General features: G+C 35.1%; 1 pseudogene; it reads left to right on the forward strand.

The window, feature by feature from the left end:
• The first annotated feature begins 1,692 nt into the window (after positions 1 to 1,692).
• On the forward strand, positions 1,693 to 6,409 carry LOC124959618 (coiled-coil domain-containing protein 39-like; annotated as a pseudogene).
• The last annotated feature ends 725 nt before the right edge of the window (positions 6,410 to 7,134 follow it).

A 7,134-nucleotide genomic window follows, 5' to 3' on the forward strand; every position in this document is an offset into this window, starting at 1 on the left:
AAGAAAGTGTATTTGTTCTTTGTTGGATGGTGTATTCTATATATGTCAGTTAAGTCTAAATTGTTGATTGTGTTACTGAGATCTATGGTTTCTTTATTCAATTTTTGTTTGGAAGATCTACCCAGTGGTGAGAGAGGTGTGTTAAAATCACCTCGTATTATTGTGTTGTGGTCTATTTGATTTGTGGAATTGAGAAGGATTTGTTTGACATACATGGATGAGCCAATGTTCAGGGCATAGATATTTATGATTGTTATGTCTTGCTGATTTATGCTTCCCTTAAGCAGCATGTAATGTCCTTCTTTATCCCTTCTGACTAGTTTTAGTTTGAAGTCCACATTATCTGAAATGAGGATGGATACTCCAGCTCTTTTGCTGTGTCTGTGTGCATGATATGTTTTTTCCCATCCTTTCACCTTTAGTCTATGGGTATCTCTTTCTATGAGATGAGTCTCTTGCAGGCAGCATATTGTTGGAATTTTCTTTTTAATCCAATCTGCCAGTGTATGTCTTTTGATTGATGAGTTCAGGCCATTAACATTCAGGGTTATTATTGTGATATGATTTGTATTCCCAGTCATTTGACTCATTTTTGGTTTTTGACATGATTTGGTTTCTCCTTTATTTGGTTGTTCCTTTAGGCTAGTTCCTCCCTTTGCTGATTTGCATCGTTGCTTTTCATCTCTTCCTCATGGAATATTTTGCTGAGAATGTTCTGTAATGCCGGCTTTCTTTTTGTAAATTCCTTTAGCTTTTGTTTATCATGGAAGTATCTTATTTCGTCGTCAAATCTGAAAGTAAGTTTTACTGGGTATAAGATTCTTGGTTGGCATCCATTTTCTTTCAGGGCTTGGTAAATATTGTTCCAGGCCCTTCTAGCTTTTAGGGTCTGGATTGAAAAATCTGCTGGTATTCTTATTGGTTTCCCCTGAATGTAATTTGATTCTTTTCTCTTGCGGCCTTTAAAATTCTGTCTTTATTTTTTATATAGGTATTTTCATAATAATGTGCCTTGGTGTGGGTCTGTTGTAATTTTGTATATTTGGAGTCCTATAAGCCTCTTGTACTTGGTTTTCCATTTCGTTCTTCAGATTTGGGAAATTTTCTGATATTATTTCATTGAATAGATGTTCATTCCTTTGGTTCGTTTCTCTAAGCCTTCCTCAATCCCAATAATTCTTAAATTTGGCCTTTTCATGATATCGCATAGTTCTTGTAGATTCTGTTCATGATTTTTTACCATCCTCTCTGTTTGGTCAACTTTGTTTTCAAGATTAAATATTTTGTCTTCAATGTCTGAGGTTCTGTCTTCCAGGTGTTCTATCCTATTGGTTATGCTTTCTATGGAGTTTTTAACTTGATTTATTGTTTCCTTCATTTCAAGGATTTCTGTTTGCTTTTTTTTTTTAGTATCTCTAACTCTTTATTGAAATGATCTCTTGCTTCCCGTATTTGGTCTTTTAACTGTTGATTGGTGTGATCATTTAATGCCTGTATTTGCTCTTTCATCTCCTCCTTCAATGCCTGCAGTTGCTCTTTCATCTCCTCGTTTGCTTCCCTGATTGTTTTAATTATGTACATTCTGAGCTCCCTTTCTGACATTTCTTCTGCTGTGCTGTCATTGGGTTTTATCGATATAGTATCTAGGTTTGTTTGGGACATTTTCTTCCCTTGTTTTCTCGTATTGGTCAGATGTCGGTGGGAATCTGAGATATTGTAGATTTCCTCTGTTGGTTATAGTGTCCCTGAGATTTTTTTTAACATGAATGGAGGTTAAATTTTTGATAACTATTCTTTCTGCATTTATTTTTTTTTTGCTACTCTGTTGATTTGGTGAAATATGTTAATAGATTTTAAATGTTAACAAAACCTTGAATTTCCATGATAACTTTTGATCGTAGTATATTGGACTTTTATATATTGTTTGATTTAACTTGATAATACTTTATTAAGAACTCACGTGTTTTAAGATCATGCACTAGTAATATTTACTAAGAATCATTTGAGTCCTCTTCTACTTCTCCTCATTTGTAGATGTAGTGTCATGCTTTTTATTTCTAAAATAACACAGTGTTAAAGATTCACTTGTTTTGAATTTAGTGGCAAAAACTTGTAATACTTTTGTGGTTTCTTTCATTTACAGTTATGTTATTATGTTTTCTGATGTAGAAACATTCCTCTGTTCAGTGTGTCCATGTACCCAACTTTGTGTTCTAAAGACAGGCTGAAGGACCCATTGTGATGTGCTTCAAGTATGAACGATAATACAGTGACTGAGAACATGAGGTTTTGAATCATATAGACCTGAGTTGGAAGGCATTTTGTTATATTCTATTTATGACATTAAACATGTTTTCCTGAATTGTGGTGTGTCCTTCTTTAAAAAAAAATACAGATAAAAATACCAATCTCTCAAATCTGATATAATGAATATCTATTATTAGTATGCCTTAAATTGTGCTGACTATTATTTATGATAGGACAAACATCATTATTATTAAATTATTACCATAGTTCCCTGTTTTTTCCCTTTGTATGAAATGTGGTATCTGATGAAAAAAATTTCTGTGAACAGATAGGAAATGAGGGTAAACACAGAGGAAATCAAATTTCAGAAAGTGTATAAATTCTAAGAACAGGAGTTTAGTTTCATTTTTTTTGATTGTTTGTTTGTTTTTGTTTTTGTTTTAAAAACAAGGTTTATGTCAGCAATGTGAACTGAAGGGGTAGTGATGACAGACAACTGGTTTATAGAAGGTCTCACATTGCTACTATATCTGTGTCCTCAGGAGAACCTCAGCAAAGACTTACATTTCTCTTTAAGGGGTTTTGGAGACAAATCTGTGATTATTTTTAAAGTCTTTGTGAGGAGACTATTTTAAGGCAGTAAAAGGAAAGTACAAATATTTTCAATTTATATCCATAATCTTGTCAACTCAATCTGTGGGTGCAAGACCATTCAAAAATGGGAATGCCTTTGGAGAAGCAGCCTCCCAAATGAGCAATTACCCTGGGAGACACAAAAGCAGCTGAAACACCTGGGAAATAACTGGGAACAGATCCTTGACAGTCCATATGCCCCCCAGGCTGTTTGTTAAAAATCCACAATTAAGATGTTTACGTGCTTATTTTACTCTAATTCCAAGGTATAGCCTGATATATTTACAAATTCAAGATTCTTGAGGAAACTTTCAAAAGAACAGAATGGCAACCACTAATTAGATTTCTAAAAGATAAACTGTGGTCAGATGGAAGATACAAACTTAAAAATTTTGTGTCGAGACAGTTGAATGCTTTTGGTTTTTTCAGTGACACACTGCAAAGATTTTACTAACAAATATACCCAGTACTGAAAAATGAATCAGTTGCTTATCAAACTAAACACAGTGTACAAAGATTGAAGATAAGACATTTTGTGGCTGGGCACACCTGTAATCCCAGGGACTCCGGAGGCTAAGGAAGGAGGACTGTGAGTTCAAAGCCAGTCTCAGTAAAAGCTAAGCAACTCAGTAAGACTCAATCTCTAAATAAAATACAAAATAGGGATGGGAATGTGGCTCAGTGACTGAGTGCTCCTGAATTCAATTCTCAGGAATCACCCCCCTACAAAAATGAACTTTTGTGAATAATGGCATAATTTCTTTCATTTTGTTGAACTTTTAAGTTATTTTGATCCTACACAGTTGTTTTGAAACTGGAGTTTATTTTGCACATAGAATACACAAAATAAATTAAAATGTAAGAGAACTAATAATGGCAAATATCAGTTTTAGCACCATCTATATTTAGTTATATTATGCACTCTATTGTCTAGCATCATAGAAATTATTAAGGATTATGATATCAATACAATATTTCAAATAAAAATTATAAATCTGTATTTCTTTTAAACCAAGGTTAAATGATCTGTGCAAGTTTACATGGATTGATGGTACAATATCCAAATCCAGATCTGTTGCTCCAAAACTCATGTCTCTTTCAGCTGCACACTACAGATATTGTCAATGCTGTGGGCATCTTTTAGAGGTCTGCCTAGCTCACAAAGATGCCTTAACTGCCTTTTCCTCACTGTCTCCTTCCTCCACAATCACTCCATTGTGAGTTGATCTTCACTGGTTCTTCCAGAAGCCCTTTTCTTTTTTTTAGAATACTTTTAGAATTATTATTTTTTTCTTACCAGAAGTGTATTTCTGCTTTCCTATCTGATCAGAATTAATTGACCAAGGGGTAGGTACCTGTACAAGCTGAGCTCATTGTGGTCTTTACTCTGGATATTTGAATTTAATGACAAATACACAGAGTTATGAGTATTGTGTATGGCTTTATAGATTGGGAAGCAGAGAAAGCAAAAGTGTGGAGGAAGGAAAGAAGCATATGCACAGAGAAATGTGGGGGTCTGAAACAGAATTCTGTCTAAGTGCTCCGTGGTTCCTATTCTCATAACCCACTTCCAGTCCTTCCTGAGGTCTGGCACTTCCCACGGGACTCCATGACACTCCCTTGTTCCATTTCAATTTGCTGTCCTGTTATGCTGAAGTTAGTTCCATCTGGCTTCTCTACTTGTAATTCATGAGTACCAACCAGATGTGCCAGACTTGTTTTTCAACAGAAGGATAAACAGAAAAAACTTTACTAATCTCAAAGACCAAGTTGATCCCAGGGGCTTATGTATTTATTACAAAGACCTGGGTAGATCTCTAACTCTGAATCACTCTGTATGAGACCACTACATTGATTTGGATTAGGGCTGGCCCTCACCCACAAATTCAACCATACCACACTGAGGACTGAAGTTCTTTCCAGGTAAAAATGATTTAAAATCACCTGAACTATCAGTTCAAGTAAGTCAACCTGGAAACACACAGAAGTTTTGTGTCAAAGAGCTGAATTTGAATCCCAAATGCCAGTTGCCTATGTGTCTTTGGTAAAGTCACTTAGTGTTACTAAGTATCTTTTTTTTTTTTCCCTAAATGGAGATAATAACTATGCATCTCAAATAATGGTTGTATGGATTAGAGACAAATAGTACCTAATATACTATCTAACATAGACAATAAATGGCATTTTTAATTACTTGACACAATTCAGACCTTATCTTGTTGCTTATGACTGACTTTTTCAAGTAATTGAATTCCTTAGTTTTCTATATTACAGTCTTCCTTCCTTTCTCTTCTCCTTTCTATTCTCTCTTCCTCTTTCCTTCCTTACTTCTTCCTGCCTTGAACACTTCTGATCACCTTGAAAATAAACTGACAATAGAGTTGCTGCCTTTAAGATTTCAGAGCACTTTGACTCTGCCATGCAAAGACACAGCAAAAAGTCATTTGTTTGCAATCTAGGAAGAGGTCCTCATCAGGAATCAAATTGACCAGCATCTTGATCTTGGACTTACCAGCCAGCCTTCAAAACTTTATAAAAGTTTCAGAATGAAAGACCAAGATTGCAAGATCAGATATGTGGCTATTAAGATAAAATTAACATTATGACTTCTCACTTCAAAATTGTTAGGCAAGGTAACCCTCTCTTTGGGCCCCTCCCCCTTTGCTTTTTTTCTATTACTCTAATAAGTTCTGTTACTTTGCTCTCAAAAAATAATTTAGGCAAGAAAATTCATTTACAGTCTCTTTACAAAGCAAGGAAACATGAGATTGAAAGTAAAGAACATTTTAAGGCCATTGCTTAAAGAGAGTCGGTAAGAGTAAAGAATGAAATCCAACAAATAGAAAATGAGATGGCTTCCATCCAGAAAAGGAAAATGGCACATTTAAAGTTATTCCAAAATTGGATGGTTTGAAATGTTAAGTGAAGTGGGACCAGCAAGCATAGGCAGCCTGGATAGAAGAATCAGCTCATAGATAGTGATGTCCTCACTCTTTAGAAATATTCACAACAAATGATAATAAAATTAGTACACTGACCCTGCAGTTAAAAAGGACTGACTTTGAAATGTTATCAGGAGAGAAATGTTCTTGACAATGAAATTACAGAGACTCTTAAGTGCACAGTTACAATAGAATAAAGCAGCACAGAATTTTTGTAAACTTCACAATGAAAGATAAGAACTCATTCAACAATGGGAGTACCCAATAGAACAGATGCAGATGATGGATCAAGACCTAAATAACTGTGCCTTATCAAAAGTAAAGCAGGAAATGAGAGAAAAATTAATTTTGGTTAAGAAAAGATTAAGTTACTAGAGAATAAGATTGGGAATAACACAGAGTATGAGAAAAGAATTTCTGCTGCTGGGTATAAAGTGCTAAAATGTAGAATGTAATATTAGCACCACGAAGCTAGTAGAATTCAGGTGAAGGATGAGATGGATTCCTTAAAAGTCACTGTGAATAGGACTTCCAGTGATTTAGAAACTCTTAGGAAGAATATTTCCAAAATAAAGAAGGACATTTAGGAGAAGCAACAAAAGTTCAGTTAAACATAGTGAAAGTGTGCTATATAAGAAAGTTCAAGAGCTACAGACTGAGGCAATAAAAGAAAAGTTCTCATTTCAGAAATTAAAGAAATTCATTATTCTCTAAAACTTTCTGATAGATAGATTGGATTTTGAAGCCTTGAAAGAGCAAGAAATTACATACGGTCAGGGATTTTTATATTCAACAAGTATAATGGAGAATGTCATAGTTAAAGGAAGAGATTAATTCTGAAGAAAAACAAGTCCTTGAAGCCAAAAGTGTTGAGCTTAAGATGTTGGTAGAAGAAAAAATGTCTCTACTTGGCCTTTGAGAGAAACAAATCAAGAAGTGTCATAACCACCACCATGTGGACATGGCAAGTTCTGCTGCCAGTTCACACAAAATCTGAACCCTTTGGAATCAAGGGTGACGTGACCTCTGAGTCTTTGCACAGTTCAGCATGGTGAAACAACTTTTAGGCTCCATTGTAAGATCAGGGAGCCCCATGATCTCATCTCAAAGAAATTTTCTCTTCTCTACTCTGGAGGTAGTGGGTGTGGTCTTGAAAATCCCTGAGATGCCCTCAAGGCATCTTTCCTAGCATGTCTATGCCAAGTACTTAGCATGTCATTTGGGGCTGTAATATCTTCAACAAGCACACCTTCTTTAGCACCAGCTTCACAAGCACATTTCTAGCCAAATTACAAGTTTAAAAAATCCTTGA

This window comes from Sciurus carolinensis, chromosome 11 (assembly GCF_902686445.1).
Source record: "Sciurus carolinensis chromosome 11, mSciCar1.2, whole genome shotgun sequence".
NCBI lineage: Eukaryota > Metazoa > Chordata > Mammalia > Rodentia > Sciuridae > Sciurus > Sciurus carolinensis.